Source organism: Mirounga angustirostris, unplaced genomic scaffold (assembly GCF_029215605.1).
Source record: "Mirounga angustirostris isolate CCGP_5_RB_7025 unplaced genomic scaffold, mMirAng1.0.hap1 SCAF_9, whole genome shotgun sequence".
Lineage (NCBI taxonomy): Eukaryota > Metazoa > Chordata > Mammalia > Carnivora > Phocidae > Mirounga > Mirounga angustirostris.
In genome coordinates, this window is record NW_026991717.1 from 98,761,852 (window position 1) to 98,774,355 (window position 12,504).

The 12,504-nt window shown below is 40.7% G+C and overlaps 1 long non-coding RNA gene across 7 annotated transcripts in view; it reads left to right on the top strand.

Moving 5' to 3' along the window:
• Window positions 1–12,504, top strand: part of LOC123861601 (uncharacterized) — a 207,623-nt gene that overhangs the window by 63,570 nt on the left and 131,549 nt on the right. Inside the window, exon 3 of one of the 7 annotated variants that reach the window (XR_008508123.2) lies at window positions 1,430–1,566. The exons of the other annotated variants lie outside the window; for them this stretch is intronic. This is a non-coding gene — a long non-coding RNA (uncharacterized LOC123861601). The remainder of the gene's footprint in view (window positions 1–1,429; window positions 1,567–12,504) is intronic. 7 annotated transcript variants of the gene reach the window in all.

Consider the following 12,504-nt stretch of genomic DNA (forward strand, 5'->3'; position numbering starts at 1 on the left):
AGTAGTTTGTTTTAAGCTATTAAGTTTTGAGGTGATTTGTTATGCAGCAGGAGGTAACTAACACAGACAAGGAGGCATCAACATATTCAAGGGCATATAACTCATAAATTACGAATTTGAACCCATACGTTCAAACTCCAGAGTTGATGCACCTAAACTATACTATCCTGCCTTGAAAAGTAGGTGGGGGCCTGTCTTTAGAGACCCCATGCTTATATTACACTTACACACACACACACTCGTACGTACGTGTATACACATACACACATTTTTTTTCTCCTTATTTCTTTTTTTTTCCTTTTTTTTAGGACTTTATATTGATAGTAATAGAGAACCACTGAAAGCAACTGAGTTTTAGAAAGACCCTTTGGGGGCGCCTGGGTGGCTCAGTTGCTTAAGCGACTGCCTTCGGCTCAGGTCATGATCCTGGAGTCCCGGGATCGAGTCCCACATTGGGCTCCCTGCTCAGCAGGGAGTCTGCTTCTCCCTCTGACCCTCCTCCCTCTCATGCTCTATCTCATTCTCTCTCTCAAATAAATAAATAAAATCTTTAAAAAAAAAAAAAGAAAGAAAGACCCTTTGGTGTTGAGGCCTGATTATAAGGGGCCACAACTGGAGTTAGAAGAATTGTGTCAGGTAATGAAAGTAATCCAGACAGGGAATGGTGAGGTCTTGGACTAAGGCATGAGATAGAAAGAGTTGGACAGGGACACCTGGGTGGCTCAGTCGGTTAAGCATCTGCCTTTGGCTCAGGTCATGATCCCACGGTCCTGGGATCGAGTCCTGCATCGGGCTACTTGCTCAGCAGGGAGCCTGCTTCTCCCTCTCCCACTCCCCCTGCTTGTGTTCCCTCTCTCTCTGTGTCTCTCTGTCAAATAAATAAATAAAATCTTTTAAAAAAAAAAAGGGTTAGGTTCAAAAAATGTTCAGGGAGTAGACTTGAGGTACTCCTAGGTGGCTGACAAGATGTCTGTGGCTCTGGCCTGTGAGAGGGCAGGAGGGGTGGTGGAGGGACTTTCAGACCTGAGTCAGTCATGGTGCCACAGCGGGTGGGGTAGGGAGGGAATGTTGGCAGCTGGTGGGAGATTGGGAGAGGATCATAATGAGTTCTGCCTTGGACATTGTGCATTTGAGATGTCTTTGAGACATTTAAGAGACACTTGAGAGGTATCTGCACTGGACTGGCACTGCAGAGGAGAGGTCTGAGTTGAAGTGGGGATTTGGGGGTCACCAGCCTGCCTTTAGAGGATGCTGAAGGGACAGCGTGGATGACTGCACCCTGGGAAAGTGTGTGCAATGGGGGGAAGAGAGCGCCCTCCAAGGAGAGAGAAGCCACAGAAGGGAGAACCAGGGGGAAAAATGGCATCTGAAGAGCCGAGGGGAGAGGGAGTACCATGAAGGTGTCAAATACAGCCTTGTTTTGTGACAGATGCCACTTGATGAGTCTGTGAAATATGGCCAGTGACTTCTAGGCCTGCTACCTAAAAGAGCGCCCTGCGGAGAAGCTTCTGCACCATGCCCTCAGGCACCTCCGAAGGCTCCCAGTGAACTTCCTGTGTGCACCCGGTCAGCGCTTATGTACTTACCGAACCCATTTAAGGTCAACGTTTATGTAGAGTTTAGCATCCAGCAGGCATGTACTAAATGACTGTTAGAGGAGCAAGTGCTTATTAATACATGCAAGGCCCTGGGCAGAGCAAGGCTTTACTCTATTTGCACATGCAGAAGTAATCTAAGAAGACCTCTTGATGAGTCCCATGGACTCATATAAGTAGCTGCATGCAGATTTAAATGAGGGCTTGATGTTTGCTACAGAGACACAAAATTTTATTTCTCTTCATTTCTCTCTCATTAGTGTTAACAACAATAAAAAAAAGAAGTCAGAGGCCTGGGATTCCAAGATTTTTCCTGATATTTTAAGATTGAGTTTACAGATGCAGTTTGGAAAGTTCACATGGATTAAGCTGAGATGTTTAAAAGGGCTTCTTTAATAACATGAACTTTTTTCACCTCCAGCTGCCCCATGGTAACTTCCTGTCCATCTGGGAGTCATTATTTTTAAAAGTTGTATTTAAGTTAAATGAAATAATGTCAGTGCTTAAACTTTTTTAGTAATTAGATATAGTGATTAGTTTTCTCTTTTAAAATTATGCTTGGATTTTCAATTAAGAAAACCATGCAAAGTCATAAAATAGTAAGTCCATAATATAGTTTCAAAAGTCCAAAAACTTTTACAGACTAATACTGAATTAAAAAAATTAAATTCTGTGGCTTTCATATGAAAGGCAAACAAAAGTTTCCCACATATTTAAATAATTAAGACAGTTAGAAAACTTTAAGCCAACCTTTCAATGCTGTAGCTCTTTATAGTATGAAAGTTCTGCTATAAATCTGCTGGATTTATTAATTGAGGAGGCTCATTTAGTAGGGCATTAAACCATATAACATAATGCTACTTAGTGAGGTCTTGTTTTGTCTGTTTTAAAACTCCCCAAAAGTAAAAAGACCAGGAAGAGAAAAGAGTTAATTGAGTTCATCTGGAAGAACCTCCCATCCCCCAACCTAAACCTTCTTACCCTTAAATCCTGCCCTACTCCTGTGTCTCTGAGCCCAACTCTTCCCCAGGTCCTTCTCATCTGCCTTGAATCCTGTGCTTTGAAACTGGGCACTGAGGCTGTCATTCTGTCATTTGATGTTATTTTATAGTTATTTCATGGGTACTTAGAACTGGTTGGTCTCGGGCGCCTGGGTGGCTCAGTTGGTTAAGCGACTGCCTTCGGCTCAGGTCATGATCCTGGAGTCCCTGGATCGAGTCCCGCATCGCATCGGGCTCCCTGCTCGGCAGGGAGTCTGCTTCTCCCTCTGACCCTCCTCCCTCTCATGCTCTCTGTCTCTCATTCTCTCTCTCTCAAATAAATAAATAAAATCTTTAAAAAAAAAAAAAAAGAACTGGTTGGTCTCTACAATTTGCCTTTCTAGTCAGTTTGGCTAGGCTATGGCATCCAGTTGTTCGGTCAAATGCCAGACAATATGTTTTTGTGAAGGTATTTTTTAGATGTGATTGACACTTAAGTCAGTAGACATTTTGAATAAAGCCGATTATGTGAGAGGACCTCATGCAATTCGTTGAAGGCCTAGGAGACAGATTGAAGCATAGAAACCCTGCCTGGATTTCCAGCCTGCTGCCCTGAGCATCAGGCTTGAGACTGCAGTAGCAACTCCCCTGAATTTCTAGCCTGTCTGCCTGCCCAACCCCCCACCCTGCAGATTTTGGACTTGGCACCCCCACTATCACATGAGCCAATTCCTTAAAATCACATTCTCTTCTACTGGTTCTGTTTTTCTGGAGAACTCTGACTAATACAAGTATGAAAAATCTACATTAAAGGATAGATACGATCGTAAGAGATTTTAGTGGGCTATGTCATTTTTATAGTAATCCCTTGAAGAAAATATCTACCAATTTGCAAGTAATAACTCCTTAGAGGAGCCTTAAAGAACTTAACCAGTCAGTCATTGGCCCTTTCTCCAAACCATATTAAACTCATCCTTCATTGATTTTTAAAAACATTTTACTTGGAAATAATTTCAAACTTACAGAAATGTTGCAAGGATAAGAACAGTACAGAGAAGGGGTGCCTGGGTGGCTCAGTCTGTTAAGCATCTGTCTGCCTTCGGCTCAGGTCATGATCCTGGAATCCCAGGATCAAGCCCCATGTTGAGCCCCACGTTGAGCCCCATGTCAGGCTCCCTGCTCAGCAGGAAGTCTGCTTTTTCCCTCTCCCTCTGCCCCTCCCTGCTTGTGTTCTCTCTCTTTCTCTTACTCACTTTCTCTCTCAAATAAATAAAAATCTTTGAAAAAAGAATAGTACAGAGAAAACCCATATACCCTCTACTTGGCTTCATCTACTTTACCCATTTAACTTTATCATTGTGTATGCATTGTCTCTCTTCCTACACACACATATACACACACACACAATTTCTTTTTCTGAACCATTTAAGAGTAAGTTGTATGTACTATAACTCTTCTAAATGCATCAGTGTGTATTTCCTAAGTCTAGGGATAGTCTCTTACTAATCTAATTATCAAGTAAAGTAAATTTAATATTGATATAATATTTGCATCTATTCCATAATCTGTATTCTAATTATATTCTTTGATCTAATACTGCCCTTTAAAGCATTTTTTTTCTTTAGTAGAGGATCAAGTTATCATGTTTCTCTATTCTGGAACATTTCCACAGCTTTAGTTGTCTTGTATGAGATAGATGCCATCAATTTTGATGCAAAATTTCTAGGGAAATTATTTAGCTAATGTTGGCTTTAACAAAACTTAGAGTCAGAGATAAATCAATATGAGATGTAATTTTCCTCCTAGGACTTAATTAGGATCACACAAAATTCTGGATAGGAAACACATACCCTAATAATGCCTGGCTAAATCAGTTTGATGGCCCTATCTTCTCTAATATACTTTCCTAATTTTTGCTGTGGGCACAGTCAGTGGACAAGACAGACCCTGCATCTGAAGTTCTGTGACTAAGAGCTTTTCTGAATTGAGCTGGGCTTGGGAATTAAAACCAGATACACTTTTCAGTTAATTAGTTCATAACATAAGAGAAAACTAAGAGCTTGAGTTTTTTAAAAAGTTTATTTTTTTTCAAGATTTTTTTATTTAATTATTTGAGAGAGAGAGAATGAGAGAGAGAGAGAGCACGAGGGGGGGAGGGTCAGAGGGAGAAGCAGACTCCTCGCCGAGCAAGGAGCCCAATGCGGGACTCGATCCTGGGACTCCAGGATCATGACCTGAGCCGAAGGCAATTGCTCAACCAACTGAGCCACCCAGGCGCCCCGAGTTTTTTAAAAAGTTAATGAGAAGACATTGAAGTCACTGAGAACAGGCTTTTCTAAAATATGTTTCCTTCAGCTTTACTTAATATATTTTCTAAAAAATTAATTAAGCTAGGGGCGCCTGAGTGGCTTAGTCGGTTAAGCTTCCGACTCTTGATTTCAGCTCAGGTCATGATCTCAGGGTGGTGAGATTGAGCCCTGTGTGGAGCCCTGCATTGGGCTCCATGCTCAGCAGGGAGTCTGCTTAAGATTCTCTCTCTCTCTCTGTCCCCTCCTTAAATAAATAAATAAATCTTTTTTTTTTTTTTTAAGATTTTATTTATTTTTTAGAGAGCGAGCGAGAGAGAAACAGCATGAGGGGGGAGAGGGTCAGAGGGAGAAGCAGGCTCCCCGCTGAGCCGGGAGCCCGATGTGGGACTCGATCCCAGGACCCTGGGATCATGACCTGAGCCGAAGGCAGACGCTTAACCATCTGAGCCACCCAGGCGCCCAATAAATAAATCTTAAAAACCCAAAAAAAAACAAAACTAAACTAATTAAGCTAGATTTAGCCCATAGCAACCTTGGCTTTTTCTTTTTTCTTTTTTTTTTCCTTCCTTTTTTTTAAACAGAGGGGAACATTTGATTAATTACTATTCATCAAAAAATGTTATTTGATGGGGAAAAACCCATTAGATATATAAAGACAGATAACATTAGTTAATCAGGAACAAAGAATTGCATGATGTAGTACAGATAGCTAAGAAAAAATTCTTCATTTTGAAATACATTTTTATGCAATGTCATATGGTCTAGTTAAAATCACTGTCATGGTACCTTTTGGTCCAAAAATGGAAGTCATATAGTGTATCATGTAATGTCTTCACTTTGGCTGACTCACTGTCTTGGCATTGTTTTTGCTGTAGATATATATAGAGATGGTTCATGTCATACTTTAAAAAAATGTCTTTGGACAATAGAACAGAAAGAACACAGTTCATGAGACTTCTGAATTATAGATTTTTTGAAATAGAATTTATTTAAAGGCATATTCTGTAAGCAATGCAAATAACTTAGTTTTTTTAAACAGGAAAAATATAAAATTAGAATTTGATGGGGGTGGGGAGGGTGTATATGTTTAGGTGATTAACAATTAGCTGATTACCAGCCAGAAATCCCCAAGATACTACTTTTATAAGAAAGCTTTTTTTGTTTTACTTAGAAGACTTGATGAATCAAATGATTGCCATTTTAAAAAATTGAATACCATTATCATTTAGAAACCAATTAATTGTGGGGCCTATAACCAAGATCAGGAAGTTAATAATAAAGTTAATTAAGACAAATGGCTGGGGTGCCTGGGTGGCTTGGTTAGTTAAGCATCTGCCTTTGGCTCAGGTCACGATCCCAGGGTCCTGGGATCGAGTCCCTCATTGCGCTCCCTGCTTAGTGGGGAGCCTGCTTCTCCCTCTCCCTCTGCTTGCCACTCCCCCTGCTTGGGCTGTCTATCAAATAAATAAATAAAATCTTAAAAAAAAAAAAAAAAGACAAATGGCTCACTTACCCAATTCAGTCAACATCTCTTGCTTGGGAAACCCAAATGGCCTTGGGTCCAAGGAGGATCTCCTTTTTTTTTTTTTTGAGATTTTATTTATTTGACAGAGAGAGACACAGCCAGAGAGAGAACACAAGCAGTGGGAGAGGGAGAAGCAGGCTTCCCGCTGAGCAGGGAGCCCAATGCGGGGCTTGATCCCAGGACCCTGGGATCATGACCTGAGCCAAAGGCAGATGCTTAATGACTGAGCCACCCAGGCACCCCAGGAGGATCTCTCAATACTAAGTGGAAAGCATCTCTGATGAAACGGCATCTCCAGAAACATTAATACAATATTTTCTGTAATTGACCATACAGGAGGCTAGTTGTGATGCAAACGAAAGGCACTTACTCTCTGTTAGTGAGAGCCACACAGGCTTCCCTGGGACACCTTGACAAAGGACAAAGACATACTTCTTTCTCATTGGGTGAAGAGAATGAATTGTTTCCTTCTGAATGAGTCTGTGCCGGCTGAATGCAGAAAGCCGTCATGTACCAGGGATAAGTTCTGGCCTTCGGCTTCCTGCTTCTTCCAAGTGGTTTTCCACCACTTAATGTACCTAAATGGCATTTGGAGAGGCTGCTCTGTCCTTCCTCCCGGAGAGACAGCTCCTCCAGTGAGTCACGCCCACACACTCGATGTCTCTGCTAAGCATAGCCAGGATTACGTTGCACCAACATCCCACGTGGCCTACAGCTTCAGCAGCCTCCTCCGCTTTCTCAGAGTGCCATGGCCTAGCGCCACAGCCCTGAGGGGCCAGGGCATGTGTCTGAGGATCCTACAGAGCGGGAGGGAAAAGCGGGTAACGGATGCCCTTCCAAAACAAGAGCAGCAGGTGTGTGTATTTTGCTGAGGCTGAGGGTATAGCGTGGGTAGAAGTGTGCGGGCTGTGGGGTAGGGTAGACCGGTGGAGATAGTAAATGGGTCTAGGATTTGGAATCCCTGCAACAGTAGTTCAGGCCTTAGTTATTGCTTTTTAAATCACCATGAATAATTTCTTTTCCATTCTCTCAAGAGAGCTCAAGTATGATCACTAAATTTTCTAATTCTTAGAAGATTATGAACCTAGGGCTCGACCACTGTTGGATTTTATTTACCAGAACACAATTAGATGATTGGATAAGTTATTGATGACTTTGTCAGTAACTGTGACTCCTGTGGGATTAGTACTTTTGAAATGCTAAAACTTCCAAGATTACTATTGATATATGTTAAAAATTACTCTGAGGGGCGCCTGGGTGGCTCAGTCGTTAAGCGTCTGCCTTCGGCTCAGGTCATGATCCCAGGGTCCTGGGATGGAGCCCCGCATCGGGCTCCCTGCTCAGTGGGAAGCCTGCTTCTCCCTCTCCCACTCCCCCTGCTTGTGTTCCCTCTCTCGCTGTGTCTCTCTCTGTCAAATAAATAAAATCTTTAAAAAAAAAATTACTCTGAAAAATTATTCTAAATTTTAAAATTTTAACCTACTTAAATAATTTTAAAATTATTTTAAGATTTTATTTATTTATTTGAGAGAGAGAGTGGGGGAGGGGCAGAGGGAGAGAGAGAGAGAAGCAGACTCCCCACTGAGCATGGGGCCTGACACAGGGCTCAATCCCAGGACCCTGAGATCATGACCTGAGGTGAAATCAAGAGCCGGGTGCTCAACCGACGGAGCCACCCAGGCGCCCCAAGACTTATTTTTGTTAAAATAATAAAGAAAACTTTATTCAGGACTCTTGAGTAAGAGCATTGCAGTAGGGAAGAGAGATGGTGCTCAACTCCAAATATAATAAAGACAGCTGGAGATTAATAGCCAGCTAACAGAGAGAAGGGGTCAGTGGATGGAAAATTACCAAGAGGAGACATCAAAGATGGGGGAACTTGCCAAACCACCTTAACAGGATTCTTGCCAAAGGCAGGACAAAGACATACATTTCAAAGTTGGGGCATGAGGAACTTGATCCCAGCAAGGATGAAGGTCAAGGCTGAGGCCTAGTCGAGAAAAGGTCTCAGAGGAGCCTGACTGAAGTTTGGTCAAGGAGACTCTTTGTCATATGTACTAAATCCAGTTGTCCACTGTGGAAAGGGGAGTGGGGTGGGGCACCTGGGTGGCTCAGTGGATTAAACATCTGCTTTCCGCTCAGGTCATGATCCCAGGGTCCTGGGATCAAGCCCCATGCTGGGCTCCCTGCTCAGTGGGGAGCCTGCTTCTCCCTCTGCTCATGCTCTGTCTCTCTCTTGCTTGCTCACTCTTTCTCTCTCAAATAAATAAAATCTTAAAAAAAAAAAGGGGGGGTGGGAGTGGGAACTCTGGTACTGTTAATCAGAGAGGGGGCAAAGCCCTTCTCAGACTCGTGGTTGGGAAGCAGTTCACACAGGGTTGCTCTGTAAGGGCCCAGGGTGTTTCTTCTGAGGGTAGCCACAAATGCTGCCAGGGGCCAGCAGCGTCGGCAGTTGGGCCAGCCAGAGCTTACAGACCTTCTGCTCGGTGTGGCCTACCCCACCTAGTCCAGCCAACCGAATTGCTGTTAAACTAGATCCAATGATCATTTTTGTGGGTGGTGTAAGAAAGTAATGTAGTTTGATTCTTTTGCATGAGGCTGTCCAGTAGCTGGACCACTTTCTCATACCATACACAAAAATAAACTCAAAATGGATTGAAGACCTAAATGTGAGACCTGAAACCATAAAACTCTTAGAAGAAAACACAGGCAGTAATTTCTTGGCATTGGTCATAAACACATATTTCTAGGTATGTCTCCTCAAGCAAGGGAAACAAAAGCAAAATTAAACTATTGGAATTACACCAAAATAAAAAGCTTTCACACAGCAAAGGAAACCATCAACAAAAAGGTAGTGTACTGAATGGGAGAAGATATTTCCAAATGATATATCCAATAAGGGGTTAATGTCTAAAATATATAATGAAGTTGTATAACTCAACACCAAAAAAACCCCCCAATAATCTGATTATAAATGGGCAGAGGACCTGACTAGATATTTTTCAGAGAAAGACATACAGATGGCCAACAGACACATGAAAAGATACTCAACATCACTAATCACCAGGGAAATGCAAATCAAAACCACAGTGAGATATCACCTTACAGCTGTCAGAATAGCTAGTATCAAAAAGACAAGAAATAACAAATGTTGGCGAGGATGTAGAGAAAAAGGAACCCTCATGCACTGTTGGTAGGAATGTAAATTGGTGCAGCCACTGTGGAAAACAGTATGAAGGTTTCTCAAACAATTAAAAATAAAATTACCATATGATCCACTAATTCCATTCCAGGGTATTTGCCCTCTAAAAAACAAAAACACTAATTCGAAAAGATATATGCACCCATATGTTCATTGTAGTGTTATTTACAATAGCCAAGATACGGAAGCAACCTTTGTCCATTGATAGATGGATAAAGATGTGGTATATGTGTATATGTATATACACACATGTATACACACACACACACATATATAGTGGAGTAATAAACATAAAAAAAATGAGATCTTGCCATTTGCAATAAGATGGATGGACCTAGAAGTTATAATGCTAAGTGAAATAAGTCAGAGAAAGACAAATACTATATGATTTCACTCATATGTGGAACTTAAGAAACAAAGAAAAAGACAAAAAAAACCCGACTCTTAAATACAGAGAAGAAACTGGTGGTTGCCAGAGGGGAGGTGGGTAGGGGAGATGGGTGAAATAGATAACGGGATCAAGATGAGCATTGAGTAATGTGTAGAAGTGTTGTTGTTTTTTGTTTGTTTTTAGATTTTATTTGTTTTTTTAAGTAAACTCTCCACCCAAAATGGGGCTCAAACTTACATCCCCATGATCAAAAGTCTCATGCTCTACTAACTGAGCCATCCAGCTGCCGCAATGTGTAGAAGTATTGAATGATTATATTGTACACCTGAAACTAATACAACACTGTATGTTAGTTATACTTAAAAACAACAACAACAAAAACTAGATCTGGGGAGACTGGGAAGTCCTTATTGTTGCATGTCTCAGAGTCAAAATGGAAGAATCAGATCACCTTTTTTTAGTATTATGTATTTTTTTAGTATTAAATATTTTTTTAAAATTGGACATATATTTTAGATTATAAACTTGAGTTTGTGTGGTAATCACCTCAAAAGCTTGTTCAATTTTGTGTGTGTGTGGTAAGCATAAAATTTAGCATTTTAACTTAAAAATTTTTTTTTCATTTTAACTCTTTTTGAGTATACAATTCAGTGGCGTGAAAGTACATTCACATTCACCACCATCCATTCCCAGAACTTTTCCATCATCCCCAAATGAAACTTTATACCCATTAAATACTAACTCCCAATTGCCCCCTCCCCTTAGTCCCTGGCAACTATTGTTCTACCTTCTGTCTCTATGAATCTGACTACTCTAGGCATCTCATAGAGGTGGAATCATACAACATTTGTCCTTTTGTGACAAGCTTATTTCATTTAGCATAATGTCTTTAAGATTCATCCATGTTATGGCATGTGTCAAAATTTCCTTCCCTTTTAGGGCTAAGTGATATTCCATTGTATGGTATATGTATATACCATATTTTGTTTATACATTCATCTGTCAAAGGACACTTGAGTTGCTTCCAGCTTTTGGCTTTTGTGAATAATGCTGCTATGAACATGGATGTAAAAATATGTTTGAGTCCCTGCTTTCAGTTCTTTTGGGTATATACTAGAAGTGGAATTGCTGAATCATTTGGTAATTATATTTTTAATTTCTTGAGGAACCATCATACGGTTTTCCACATTTACATTTTACATTTCCACTAGCAATGCACAAGAGTTCCATTTTCTCTATATCCTCATCAACCTTTCTTTCTCTCTCTCTCTCTCTCTCCCTTCCTTCCTTCCTTCTTTCCTTCCATAGTAGCCATCCTGATGGGTGTGAAGTGATATCTCATTGTGGTTTTGATTTACATTTCCCTGATGATTAATGATGTTGAGCATCTTTTCATGTGATTATATATACCATTTGTATATCTCCTTTGGAGAAATGTCTGCTCTAGTCCTTTGCCTATTTTTAAATTGAGTTGTTTGGTTTTTTATGTTGTTGAGTGTAGGAATTCTTTATATATTCTGGATATTAATCTCTTACGAGATACATGATTTGCAAATATTTTCTCCCATTCTATAGGTTGCCTCTTCACTCTGTTGATAGTATCCTTTGATACATTAAAGTTTTAAATTTTGATGAAGTACAATTTATTTGTTGCTGTTGTCTGTGTTTTGGTGTCATATCAAATAATTCATTGTCATGAAGCTTTCTCCCTGTGTTTTTTTCCTAAGAGTTTTATAGTTTTGGGTCTCACCTTTAGGTCTTTGATGCATTTTGAGTTAATTTTTGTATATGGTATAAGGTATGGGAGCAGTTTCATTCTTTTGCCTATGGATATTCAGTTTCTCCAGCACCGTTTGTTCAAGGCTGTCTTTTCCCCATTGAATGGTCTTACATTGAGAAGAGGAAACTGTTGGAATTACATTACTTTTAGATGTGCATTTCACTTTTAAATAGGTTTTCAAAATCTGTGCATCCACCACAGTTTTTCACCAGCCCTTTGCTAGTCAATGGGGGTAGTGACTTTACCTCTATTAGGGGTGACAAGGCCTGGCCCTATGAAGAATTCTGCCAGTCTGATGGTGCTTGTATGGTTTGAGGAAACCCAGACCTCTCCAAAGTTTCTTCATTGGGTATCTTACAGATTGAGGTTTCCTCCTAAGGAATATATTCCTTTAGTTTAACAAACCTCTAGAATGCTAGTACACATGGGAGGAATAAAAAAACACTAGTCATTTACACGCCAGTGTGAATTCATTTACATTACATTCCTTGCAGTTGATTAACGGAGAAGAAGAGAATTTAACTTCAACTTTATTGGAGGATTGGAGAGAAGTAGAGCAAGAGGGGAAAGGAAAAACACTGCTTTAAGGAAAAGGCCACATTCCAAACAGGGCAGGCCTGGGTTTGGTGCTATTGTGGACTGCATGAGGCATTGAGCAGAAGAGAAAACTGTAGCCCAGAAGGGGAAGTAAGAGAATCTAAAGATAAATTTTGCCTACTTCA